Consider the following 13223-nt stretch of genomic DNA (forward strand, 5'->3'; position numbering starts at 1 on the left):
GCGGGTAAAGAACGATAAGGACGGCGCGCCCGTTGCTGCGGGGAAAAGACACCTCAAATTATTCCCCATATGAAAGAGAAGGAATGATTGAAATGTACGAAAGGGTTGTCCGGAACTGACTTACTTTGGATGATAAGGCACGAGGACAATTTCCCGGTCCTTATTCTGTACCATGAAGTTTTGGAGGTACTCCCTAGCAGTTTCATGCTCAAAGTTGCCGAGACTCAAGAAAGACTCGTGCATGTAGTACGGATCCGCCACACAGATTTGCGAGACTTCTTCACTCTTCATGACGGAGCTCATATGTAGCGCAAAAAGGCGGACGATAGTAAAATCAAGCCGCCTTGTTAGAAGCATCTCAAAGATATGGTCAAACTGCAGGAAGAACACCTCCGCGGGCCGTGTGTCGATGTAGCACTTCCCCTCAGGCACACGAGCCGCGTATGTCGGATATCCTGGATCCTTTGAGGCTAGTAGGCTTTTCTCAGTCGACAGCACATGGTCGTGCAATCTCCTGAGATCCCCTGATAGTGCCTCCAGCGGTTTCGCCGGTAGCATCGGCTCGCCCGTGAGAAGGAACATGACCGCACCTTTCACGGGTACACGCTCTTCAGAATGCATTGTCTGCCTGCTGTGTGCTCTGGCTTGTTTGGAGGCAGTTACCTTCCCCGATCTCTTCCTCTCCTTTTTCTTGGGCACACCTTCCAGACCCTTCCTTAACCCCTGCCCAAGTGTTCCCGAGCTAAGTACTGAACGACCCTCGCGCCCGGCTAGTTGAGCCTGTGTTGAGGCGGCATCTTTAGGCGTGTCCTGTGAGGATTTCATGAAGAGAGACTTTTTGCAATCCATGGTACGACCCTGCCCGGGCATATCATCCATATCCTCATTAGCAAGCTATGTAGCACAAATCATGCCTTTATTCACGGGAAATTTCGGCATGACCTTTGCTAAAAAATGGACATATCGAGCGCCTGAAATTCACCGGAACGGAAATGAATCAACATTCCGGCGTAACATAGGCCACTCGGATCATTTTCCAAACATGACATGTCCAAAACATGACATATGCACATATCACATGTCCAGTTCAAATTTGCATATAAATTCAGCTAATTTTGAAACCTAGCTAAATTCATAACTAAATAGATAACCTAATTAATTAACATAACCGAAGAATCCTAGCAGAGGGGGGGGGTTTACAGAGAGTGCAGGGGCGAGGAGGCAGGCCCGACGACGGCCGGCAGGGGAGAGGAGGGAGGCGAGGGTCGACGGGTCGGGGCGAGCGCGCCGGGGTCGGGGGCGAGCGCCGGCGCCGGAGTCGGGGCGAGGGCCGGCCGAGTCGGGGGCGAGGGCCGGCCGAGTCGGGGGCGAGCGACGGGGTCGGCATCGAGGGTCGGGGGCTAGCGCCGGCGCCAGGGTCGGGGTCGAGGGCCGGGACGGGGGCGAGCGCCGGGGACGGGGGCTAGCGCCGGCGCCGGCGGAGTCGGGGGCGAGCGGCGGGGCCGGGTCGGGCGCGGCGGTGCGACGGGGGAGAGAGAGTGGGGATTTGGGGGGAAATGGCGGGATGAAGCAGGGCGAGTGAGAATTTTGGGTTAAGTGGACGTAGCAGTAGCGCGTTACGTCAAAACGCGCTGCTACTAACATCAGTAGCTGCAGCGGTTTAGGTAAAATGCGCTACTACTAAATTCAGTAGCTGCAGCGGTTTATGCAAAACGCGCTGCTACTACCGTCACTACTGCCAGTTTTCCTTTTTCTTTTCCTTTATTTTATCCCACTTTTATTTCCCGAGGGCAGTGAATGAAGGGAGGGCGATATATATTGCATCATTTGACGGTTAAATATGTATGCAAAATAGGAACATATATATTACACATCATTGGACCCATGCATAATAATGGCTAAGTGTGTATACAAAATAGGAACATATATATATATTACACATCATTGGACCCATAATATACGTTTCCTCAGTGCTGACGTTTTCGTTTTTGAGTCAGCTTCTTTCCCTTCTTTTCGTCGAAGAATAATTGAGCCCCTCATTGTGACTTTGCCTTTTCCATGGAGTACGATTTTTCTTAGGTAATGTAGTATTGATTCTTCTTTTGACTTATACTTCATCATCATCGTCATCTTCCCTCATTGGGTTGTCATACTGATCATAGTCTTCCTCGTTGGCGACTCCATCCATTCCAATGATGTTCCTTTTGCCTCTCCTCACGACAACACGGCTGGGATTGCGCGGGTCAGTTATGAAGAAGCATTGTGTCACGTGCTTAGCGTGTACGCATGACTCGTTTTTTGCGATAGCATTCACGGTAGCGCTCTTGGCGTCGGGTATAGTCATGGTAGTGAACATCCGGCTTTCTCTTTCGACATTCTTAGCCCATCTGACACGGAACATCGTCGTGTTGTGCAGTCCAGAGTAGTCAAGCTCCCAGATCTCCTCGACCCTTCCATAAAATCGTTCAGTTGTGCCGTTGTCGCTGCCGGTCATGCATTCCATCGTCACCCCTGAGTTCTGATCATCACTGTCCATATCTTTTGCCTCCGTGTAGAACGTGTATCCGTTGATATCATATGCCTGATAGGTTACGAGGTTGGGCGAGGGGCCATGTGCTAAGGCGTATATGAGCAATCCGTCCTTAGAGCCCTCCTCCGGGGGATTAGCAATAATATGCTCTTTGAACCAATGCAGGAAAGTGGAGTTGTGCTCTCTAGTAACTTCGGCGTCCGTCCTGCATACCCCCGGTCACGATACTTCTTTGCGATAATTTCTTTGTGCAGTGCCACGAAAGGATCTACCTCGTCTAGGTGTTGTAGCACTACCAAGTTTGCTCTGTCAAAGTCGCTGCGTCGATCTGAGTATGCCACGTGCAGTTCCCTGCGACCGTTGCAGTGACCATCTCCTTCGAGCCTCCCATCGTGCTTGTTAACGGGCAAACCAACACTAGCACCAGGCGGCTGGTCTGCGCCATATAGAAAATTCTCACAGAAAGAGATGCACTCTTGTGCCAAATAGCCCTGGACGATGCTTCCATCCGGACGGGACATGTTACGAACGAATCCTTTGATGATCCCATTCATCCTCTCAAACGGCATCATGTTGTGCAGGAATGACGGCCCCAGGTCTATTATGTCATCCACAATATGGACACACAGATGCACCATCACGTCGAAGAACGCAGGCGGGAAGTACATCTCAAGCTCATTCAGTATCACAACGATCTCTTCCTGTAGCCTTTGGAGCTGCTTCACACTGATCGACTTTCGAGAGATGACGTCGAAAAAGTTGCAGAGACCAATAAGCGTGTCACGGACGTGCTTGTCCATTATCCCTCTAAGGGCAACAGGTAGTATCTGCGTCATCATCACATGACAGTCATGAGACTTCATCCCGCTGAACCTTTTCTTGTCCGTGTCTAGATATCTGCTTATCTTGCCACAGTAACCGGAACTAACTTTGACTCCGGTAAGGCACTTAAAGAATTGATTGATCTCAGCATGACTTAAGGTGAAGCAAGAAGGGGGGCAATAATCCTCTTTCTTTATTTTCTTGACCTTCTTCTCCCGTGCCTCTGTCTCCGTCTCTGTCTCGTCTGACATTTTACGGGCCGGCATGTGCAGATCTTCCCTGATTTTCAAATCTTGCAAGTCTTTTCTTGCCTTCGGCCCATCCTTGGTCTTATCCGGCATGTTCATCAGTGTTGCGAGCAAGCTCTCAAGGACATTCTTACAGATATGCATTTGATCAAGGCAATGAGGTGTATTGAGTTTGTGCCAGTACTCCAAGTCCCAGAACACAGACCTCGTCTTCCATACCTTCAGCGGCGGCTCCGACGCCTTTCTCATCATCTTTCCCGGCGCGGGGCACTCCTTCCAGTTTTTCAACAGCTCATCGATTTCGGCACCGCTCCGCTAACGCGGAGGTCCTCGATGCTCAGCGTAACCATTGAATAGATCTCCATGGTTTCTCCATGGGTCGTCCTGTTCAAGCCATCTTCGATGCCCCATGTACACGATTTTCCCAGACCCGCAATCTTTCCTTGACGTTAGCTGCTGAGACGTCGTATCATCCATGCACCGCGTGCATCCGCAATATCCATGGCACACCTGGCCTGCCACATATCCCTAACCGAGATAGTCCTGCACTGTCGTGATCAGCGCGGCTCTCATGTTGAAATACTCACCTTTGCTGGCGTCCCATGTCTTGGCCGGTGTTTTCCATAACGTGTCTAACTCCTCTTGAAGTAGCCCCAGATACAAATTAATATTATTTCCTGGTTGTTTTGGCCCTTGAATAAGCATGCTCATGTGAATGTACTTCAATTTCATGCACAACCAGGGGGGAGGTTGTACATCCATACAAACACGGGCCATGTGTTATGGTTGATGTCCTGGTTGCCAAACGGATTCATGCCATCGGTACACGCACCGAGCACGATGTTCCTTGCATCACATTCAAAATACCGATATAAGTTGTTCAACGCTCTCCACTAGCTTCCATCCTTCATGTGTCTCAGCTTCGGATCATCTCCATCGTCGGGCTTCTTCCTCTCCGCGTGCCAGCGCATTAGCTTTGCTTCCTTGGGATCTACAAAATACCTCTGGAGACGGGGAGTGATCGGTAAGTATCATACAACTTTCTGGGGACATTTCTTCCCGGCCTTCTTGTATCGAGAAGCATTGCACACCGGACAGCTTGTTTTTTCCGCGTGCTCCTTCCGATAAATTATGCAATCATTGATGCATGCATGGTATCTAACGTGTGGCAGATCAAGAGGGCACACGATCTTCTTGGCCTCATCAACACTAGCAGGACATAGATTACCCATGGGAAGAACATCCTTTAGGTACTTGAGATGCTCATCGAGGCTAGTGTCGGTCCATTTGTTTTTAGCCTTCGTCTTCAGGAGTTGGAGCGTGAAACTCAAGCGGGTCACCTCAGGATTGCAACCATCATACAATGGAGTGTTCGAGTCTACCACCAGTTGCTCCAGCTTACCCTCCTCTCTAGAAGCAGCTCTCTCAGTACTCGTCTCCTTGCGAAGCAATGCTTGAACATGAGGGTCCCGCACAATTGAACTTAGTATCGACGAACTCTGCTGCGAAGAGTCCATGTCGTTCTCTCCGCCGCCATGTCCGGCCCCTTCTCCTCCACCATGTCCGGCCCCTTCTCCATTGCCATGTCCGGCCTCTTCCCCGCCGCCATTATCGATCATCTCTTCGTCTTGCCCCGTGTCATCATTGCCTACCCCGTCGGCATCCTCAACATCGTCATCCTCATCTTCAATTATCCACCAAGTATAGCCATCCATGAAACTAGTCATGAGCAGGTGCACTTCGACACGACCATCTTCATGGGGGTCGAGCCAAACTATTCCTTTGCATTTTCGACACGGACATAAAACCTCTATCCGGTTATTTTCTTTCATGTCCTGCACCACCGACCGGAACCACCTGTCCACCATCGTTCCACTGACCATCGTCAACTCTGCACGGTAATAATAAACAAATTGATTATAAAAATGCATGCATGCATCAAAGTCATAAAAACATTTGGCATGACCTTCCCTAAAAATAGGACATATATGGATCTAGAGTTTGCCCGGAATTCGCCGAAACGGAAATAAATCGACATTTCGGCAAAACATAGGCAACTCAAAAGCACAATTTGGCGGCGTCAACTCATGCCACACACACAATTTCCACAAACATATCACACACACATAAACAAATTTCCATTTTGCAAAAGCATGAAATTTTCATCACCTCTATCTCGATCGAGATCGAGCACACGGTGGAGATGATGTTGTAGGGAGATCAAAAGTGCACAAAGCTCTTCTTGAAAAATATAGATCTAGTTAGGGGGGCAAATAGGTCACTTAACTAAATCCTACATCTACCTAGCTACCTAATTTGGGAGGAGACAACTTCAACTAGTGGAGGGGGAAGGAAAAAGAGAAAGGAGATGCATTAATGGAGGTGGTGTAGTTATGTAGGAGTAATAAAGAGAGAGAAAGGTGGATAGAAGAGAGAGAGTAATGGGGGAGAAGTATCGAGGAGAAGAAGAACAGTGAGAGTGGGAGCATGTGGTGGAGGTAGGGGGAAGGGAAGAGAGGAGGGGGAGGTAGGGGGAAGGGAAAAGAGGAGGGGGAGGGGAGGGACGAGTGGGGAAAGGTGTTGGGTTGGTGCGGGTTAGCAGTAGTGCGGGACATAAAATGCGCTGCTGATAAGGATTTAGCAGCAGCGCGCTTTGGGATACGGCGCTACTGCTAACTGGGACAAAAAAGTGTGGCAATTTGAAATTTACCAGCAGCGATCCCGGAAAAAGCGCGCTACTACTACATACTTAGCAGTAGCGCGGTTCTTGCGACCGCGCTACTGCTACTTAGAGTTAGGTGAACACCGTCGGTCGATATTTGTAGCAGCGCGTTTTAGGCCGAGCGCGCTACTGCTAAATCCTTATCAGCAGCGAGTTTACAGGACACGCGCTACTACTAGTTAGCAGCAGCGCTCCTTTTTGAACCACGCTGCTGCTAAGATTCTGTGTATAGGCTTTTCCCTAGTAGTGAATGTCGGTGCCAAAACCGGCGGATCTCGGGTAGGGGGTCCCGAACTGTGTGTCTAGGCGGATGGTAACAGGAGACAAGGGACACGATGTTTTTACCCATGTTCGGGCCCTCTCGATGGAGGTAAAACCCTACTCCTGCTTGATTAATATTGATGATATGGGTAGTACAAGAGTAGATCTACCATGAGATCGGAGTGGCTAAACCCTAGAAGTTAGCCTCTGGTATGATTGTTGTTCGTCCTACGGACTAAAACTCTCCGGTTTATATAGACACCGGAGAGGGCTAGGGTTACACAGAGTCGGTTACAATGGGAGGAGATCTTCATATCGTATCGCCAAGCTTGCCTTCCACGCCAAGGAAAGTCCCATCCGGACACGGGACGGAGTCTTCAATCTTGTATCTTCATAGTCCAGGAGTCCGGCCAAAGGTCTTAGTCCGGCCATCCGGACACCCCCTAATCCAGGACTCCCTCACCTATATAAACCCTCCAGGGCACCCATGCAAAGGGTTAGACCCCATTAGACCTAGCCACATTCCTAGAGCAGGAGAGAGCTAGCCTTGCCTACTCCCACCTCTAGCATACAGCTCCAGGAGCAACTTTGTATCACTTGTGCCTTTAGTGATCATGCGGAGACCCCATAGAGCAGGACTAGGGGTGTTATCTCCTAGGAGAGCCCCGAACCTGGGTAAAGCACGCCGGCATTCGTGTCTACGCCTCCCGCTTCCGGGCACCGGGGACGTTCTACTCGCTCCCACCATGATAAGCCATCCCTTGGCATATGTCTCACCCAACCCCCGACAGCCACAAGAATAGCAAGCATCATGTTCATCAATGGTTATTTCAATCAAATAATCAGAATCATTATTTATAGATTCATGCATATCATTATTTTCTTCCAAAGCAACAGTCATTCTCTCAATAAATTCTTTGACATAGACATTATGAGCATAGTTTTCATAGCAATTGAGGGAGTCCTTGAATAGGTTGGTGTCCGGATGGCCGGACTAAGACCTTTTGGCCAGACTCCTGGACTATGAAGATACAAGATTGAAGACTCCGTCCCGTGTCCGGATAGGACTTTCCTTGGCGTGGAAGGCAAGCTTGGCGATACGATATGAAGATCTCCTCCCATTGTAACCGACTCTGTGTAACCCTAGCCCTCTCCGGTGTCTATATAAACCGGAGAGTTTTAGTCCGTAGAACGAACAACAATCATACCATAGGCTAGCTTTTAGGGTTTAGCCACTCCGATCTCGTGGTAGATCTACTCTTGTACTACCCATATCATCAATATTAATCAAGCAGGAATAGGGTTTTACCTCCATCGAGAGGCCCGAACCTGGGTAAAAACATCGTGTCCCTTGTCTCCTGTTACCATCCGCCTAGACGCACAGCTCGGGACCCCCTACCCGAGATCCGCCGGTTTTGACACCGACATTGGTGCTTTCATTGAGAGTTCCGCTGTGTCGTCACCATCAGGAAGGATGTCGCATCCCGTCTTTAAAGACGGTGTCGTTGCTAAAGGAGCTTTGGCTGTCGGCCAAACTCTCCGGCTAGGCAGGTTTTTGATGACCGCCTGTCCGGCCGCCGCGCCGACGATGACCTCTCGGGCCATCGAAAGCAATCTTCACATCAGCTTGGAGCTTGCTGAGCAGTTAGATCCGATGGAGCTTGTCTCCCTGAATGATCTCTTGCATCGCATCACCGCCCTGGGAGTCGCTACTGATTACGACCAGATTGGGCTTAAACACGATCAGAGAGAGATTGACTCTCCTCAGATCACCCATCACGTCGAAGTGGTGGAAGAACAATGCGGCGAGTCTTCGCCCGCCCTAAGCACCAGATGTGTCCGGATTCCCGATCCCTCCAAGCCGGATACCCGCGGAGGGAGGATGTCGCCCAAACCCTAAACCTAAAGTCAGGCAGCAGGCCTGATTCATTGAATAATATCCAAGAAAGCAAGCTTCCAAATTCGGAAACCGCTTGGCCCCTGAATCTTACAACGGGCAGGGTTCCGGATTTAATTCCACCCGCCCACCCAACTATACGGGATTTATCCCTAATACGGCAAGAGCCCGGAGAAACAGTACACCACTACTGGGCCAGATTCCTCCTGCTTATGAACAGGATAAAGGACTGCCGCGAAAAAGAAGCAATTTCACTCTTTTGTAACAACTGCATGGACATCGGAATCCTCAACGCCATAAGTCTCTGCGAAATTACACGATTCGCCGACTTGACATCCATAGTACAAAAGTACTGTGCGACTGAAAACGTTTGGAAAACCGAAGATAACTTCTAGGACAATCCGGCCCCGAAATAACATGAGTCCGAAACAAAAGGGCGCATTATCGCCAGGCATCTGAGCAAAACATCAAAAAACAAAAACCCTCTACAGGGTACGGGACCGTACTGGAAGGATGGCTCAATGGACCTTGTAAAATTCATAATTCAGGGGAAGCCACACCAACGCACAGCCTTAGAGCATGTTGGATACTACGGGAGGTGGCCCGAAGTGGCGAGGAGCTTTTAACCCTAGCACCCGAAGAATACCTCCCCAGTACGGTGTCGACAGTCTTTGAGACCTTCACATCAAACAACGCAAGGAAACGAACGCTGCGCAACATTGCCGAAGTCTACCATGTAGCAACAATAAACCCATGGAGTGACACGGCTATCATCTTTAATGCAGTGACGAACCTAAATTCCGGACAGCCCAAGCACCAGCCGCATTGGTCCTCAGTCCGACAGTGGACGGCTTCCGACTTACAAAGGTACTCATGGATGGCGGCAGCGGACTCAACCTCATCTACGAGGAAACCCTGCAAAAAATGGAAATTGACTGGAGCCGCATTGAGCGAAGCAACACAACTTTTAGGGGAATAATTCCAAGCCGGGAAGCGTGCTGTTCAGGAAAAATCACACTGGATGTGGTGTTCGGCACGCCGGATAATTACAGATCCGAGGAGGTCACGTTTCAAGTGGCCCCGTTCAGCAGCGGATACCACGTTCTGCTAGGGCGAGAAGCATTTACAATTTTCCAAGCCATACCCCATTAGGGGTACATGAAGCTCAAAATGCCCGGACCCAATGGAATCATCACTCTCGCAAGTGATCCGGACATAGCGCTCCGCGCTGAAAACAAGACAGCCGCACTGGCCCTGGAGGTACTATCCGAGGCCCTAGCGGCCGAGGAACTAACTGTGTTGCGCTCCATGGTGGACAGGGATGATGTGATACTAGACAAGAGATCCAAGTCCACCTCTTTCAAACCAGCAGACGAAATAGTCAAATTCCAAGTCCATCCAACGGACCCTACAAAAACGGCCTCCATCGGGGCACAAGTAAAACCCGATGTGGACGCCGCACTCAGAGACTTCCTGCGAGAAAATTGGGACATTTTCGCCTGGCACCCCTCTGATATGCCAGGAATCCCACGCAGGCGGGCTGAGCACAGCCTGAACATCCTAAAAGGGTTTAAACCCATCAAGCAGACTCTACGGCGTTTTTCCGAACCCAAGAGACAAGCCATGGGAGAGGAGCTAGCAAAACTGCTGGAAGCCGGATTCATCAGAGACATAAAACATCCGGACTGGCTAGCCAACCTGGTGATGGTACCAAAGAAGGACAAATCTTGGCGCCTATGTGTCGATTTCAAAGACCTAAACAAGGCCTGTCCAAAGGACCCTTTCCCACTCCCCCGAATTGATCAAATCATCGACGCCACCGCAGGACATGACTCATTGTGTTTCTTCGATGCATACTCTGGCTACCATCAAATCAAGATGGCAGAGTAAGACCAAGCCGCAATGGCATTCATCACCCCATATGGCCCATTCTGCTTCAACACGATGCCCTTCGGGCTCAAAAACGCTGGCGCAACATATCAGCGCATGATTCAGACATGTCTGGCCAACCAGATCGGCAAAACAGTTGAAGCATACGTAGATGACGTGGTCGTCAAAAGAAAACACGTCGATACTCTAGTAGACGACTTGAGGCTCATGTTCGACAATCTCCGAACATATGGCATTAAGCTCAACCCGGAAAAATGTGTTTTCGGCGTACCAGCCGGAACGTATCCGGTAGAGGAATTGAAGCAAACCCAGCCAAGATCCGAGCTCTGTCACAATTGGATACCCCAAAGGACCTCAAACAGATACAAAAACTGACAGGATGCGTGGCAGCTCTAAGCCGCTTTATCTCCCGCTTAGGATAAAAGGCATTACCCCTCTATCGCCTCCTGCGGCGCACCGACCACTTCGAGTGGACGGATGCCGCCACGGCCGGACTCAAAGAAATAAAAGCCATACTGGCAACAAATCCGGTCCTGGCCGTGCCCAACACGGGCGAACCAATGTTATTATACATCGCGGCAACCCATCAAGTTGTAAGCGCGGTGCTCGTCGTCGAACGACAAGCGGACGGACACAAGTTCCCCCTCCAAAAACCAGTGTACTACGTGTCCACTGTACTAACTCCATGCAAGTCACGGTACCTGCATTATCAAAAGATAGCGTACGTGGTGTTCATGGCATCCCGGAAGCTGCGACACTACTTTCAAGAGTGCTCGATAAGAGTGGCATCCGAAGTACCCCTTAATGATATTATAAACAACCGCAATGCAACGGGCCGGATTGCCGAATGGGCCATCGAGCTCCTCCCGTTCGACATAACCTACAAGCCAAGGCGAGCTATTAAGTCGCAGGTTTTGGACGACTTCATCGCCGAATGGACTAAAGCCGAACTCCCTAAAGAGTACGGCGCATACTCCAACTAGATCATGCACTTCGACGGCTCCAAAATGTTGGCTGGCCTGGGGGCTGGCGTCGTTCTGACGTCCCCAACCGGAGACACAGTCCAATACATACTTCAGATAATGTACACAGATTCCAACAATGCAGCCGAATACGAGGCCCTTTTACATGGCCTCCAGATGGCATTCTCCATGGGCATTCAGCGCCTAGAGGTCCGCGGGGATTCAAACCTCGCAATATCCCAAATAAATGGAGACTTCGATGCCAAGGATCCGAAAATGGCAGCTTACCGCAACGCCATCTTAAAGATGTCAGCTCGGTTTGAGGGGCTTGAATTTCATCACATAGCCCGGGAAAATAACCAAGCAGCAGACGTGTTGGCATGCATTGGCGCCAAGCGCGAGGCCGTCCCTCCCAACATCTTCCTAGAAAGGTTGTTCAAGCCATCTGTATCATGGGAAGGAGAATCCGGAAACAATAGCCCAGACACAACTACACTGCCCGTCACCGAACATTCTGACATAGTGGGGGCTCCGCCAACGAAACAACGCCGTCAGCCCACGCAATAATGGCAGTCATTGCCCCTTGGACAGAACCATTCCTAGCCTACCTAACTAGGCAGGAACTTCTCGAGGACCAAAACGAGGCCCGCTGGATAGTGCGGCGATCTAAAGCCTACAAAGTCCACGAGGGAGAGCTTTACAAGAAAAGCACAACCAGAGTCCTTCAAAGGTGTATCTCCGAAGAGGAAGGGCGATACCTTTTGGCTTCATGCCGGACTCGGCGGGCACCACGCTGCAACCCGGTCCCTTGTAAGCAAGGCCTTTCATACCGGATTTTATTGGCCAACGACCCGGGCAGACGCTCAGGACTTAGTGCAACGATGTATTGGTTGCCAGTTATTCGCCAACCAAAGCCACATGCCGCCTACCTCCCTACAAACTATACCCATTACCTGGCCTTTCGCGGTCTGGGGGCTTGACATGGTCGGACCCCTTAAAGGAGGAACCCACAAGCAAAAATATATACTGGTCATGGTGGACAAATTCACCAAATGGATAGAAGCCAAGCCTGTAAAGACGGCCGAATCCGGACCAGTGATAGACTTCATATCCGGGGTCGTACACCGTTACGGCGTCCCCCACAGCATCATAACCGACAACGGCACAAACTTCACGGCCGATGAAGTCAAACTTTGGTGCAAAAACATGGGCATCAAGCTCGACTATGCTTCAGTCTATCACCCTCAAAGTAATGGTCAAGTCGAACGGGCCAACGGTCTCATTATTTTTCCTGAACAGCACGCTTCCCGGCTTGGAATTATTCCCCTAAAAGTTGTGTTGCTTCACTCAATGCGGCTCCAGTCAATTTTGATTTTTCGTAGGGTTTCCTCGTAGATGAGGTTGAGTCTGCTGCCGCCGTCCATGAGTACCTTTGTAAGTCGGAAGCCGTCCACTATCGGACTGAGGACCAATGCGGCTGGTGCTCGGGCTGTCCGGAATTTAGGTTCGTCACTGGCATTAAAGGTGATAGCCGTGTCACTCCATGGGTTTATTGTTGCTACTTGGTAGACTTCGGCAATGTTGTGAGCGTTCGTTTCCTTGCATTGTTTGATGTGAAGGTCTCAAAGACTGTCGACACCGTATTGGGGAGGTATTCTTCGGGTGCTGGGGTTAAAAGCTCCTCGCCACTTCGGGCCACCTGCCGTAGTATCCAACATGCTCTAAGGTTGTGTGTTGGTGTGGCTTCCCCTGAATTATGAATTTTACAGGGTCCATTGAGCCATCCTTCCAGTACGGTCCCGTACCCTATGCGATAATGCGCCCTTTTGTTTCGGACTCGTGTTATATTCGGGACCGGATTGTCCCAGAATTTATCTTTGGTTTTTCGAAC

Source organism: Triticum aestivum, chromosome 2B (assembly GCF_018294505.1).
Source record: "Triticum aestivum cultivar Chinese Spring chromosome 2B, IWGSC CS RefSeq v2.1, whole genome shotgun sequence".
Classification (NCBI taxonomy): Eukaryota; Viridiplantae; Streptophyta; class Magnoliopsida; order Poales; family Poaceae; genus Triticum; species Triticum aestivum.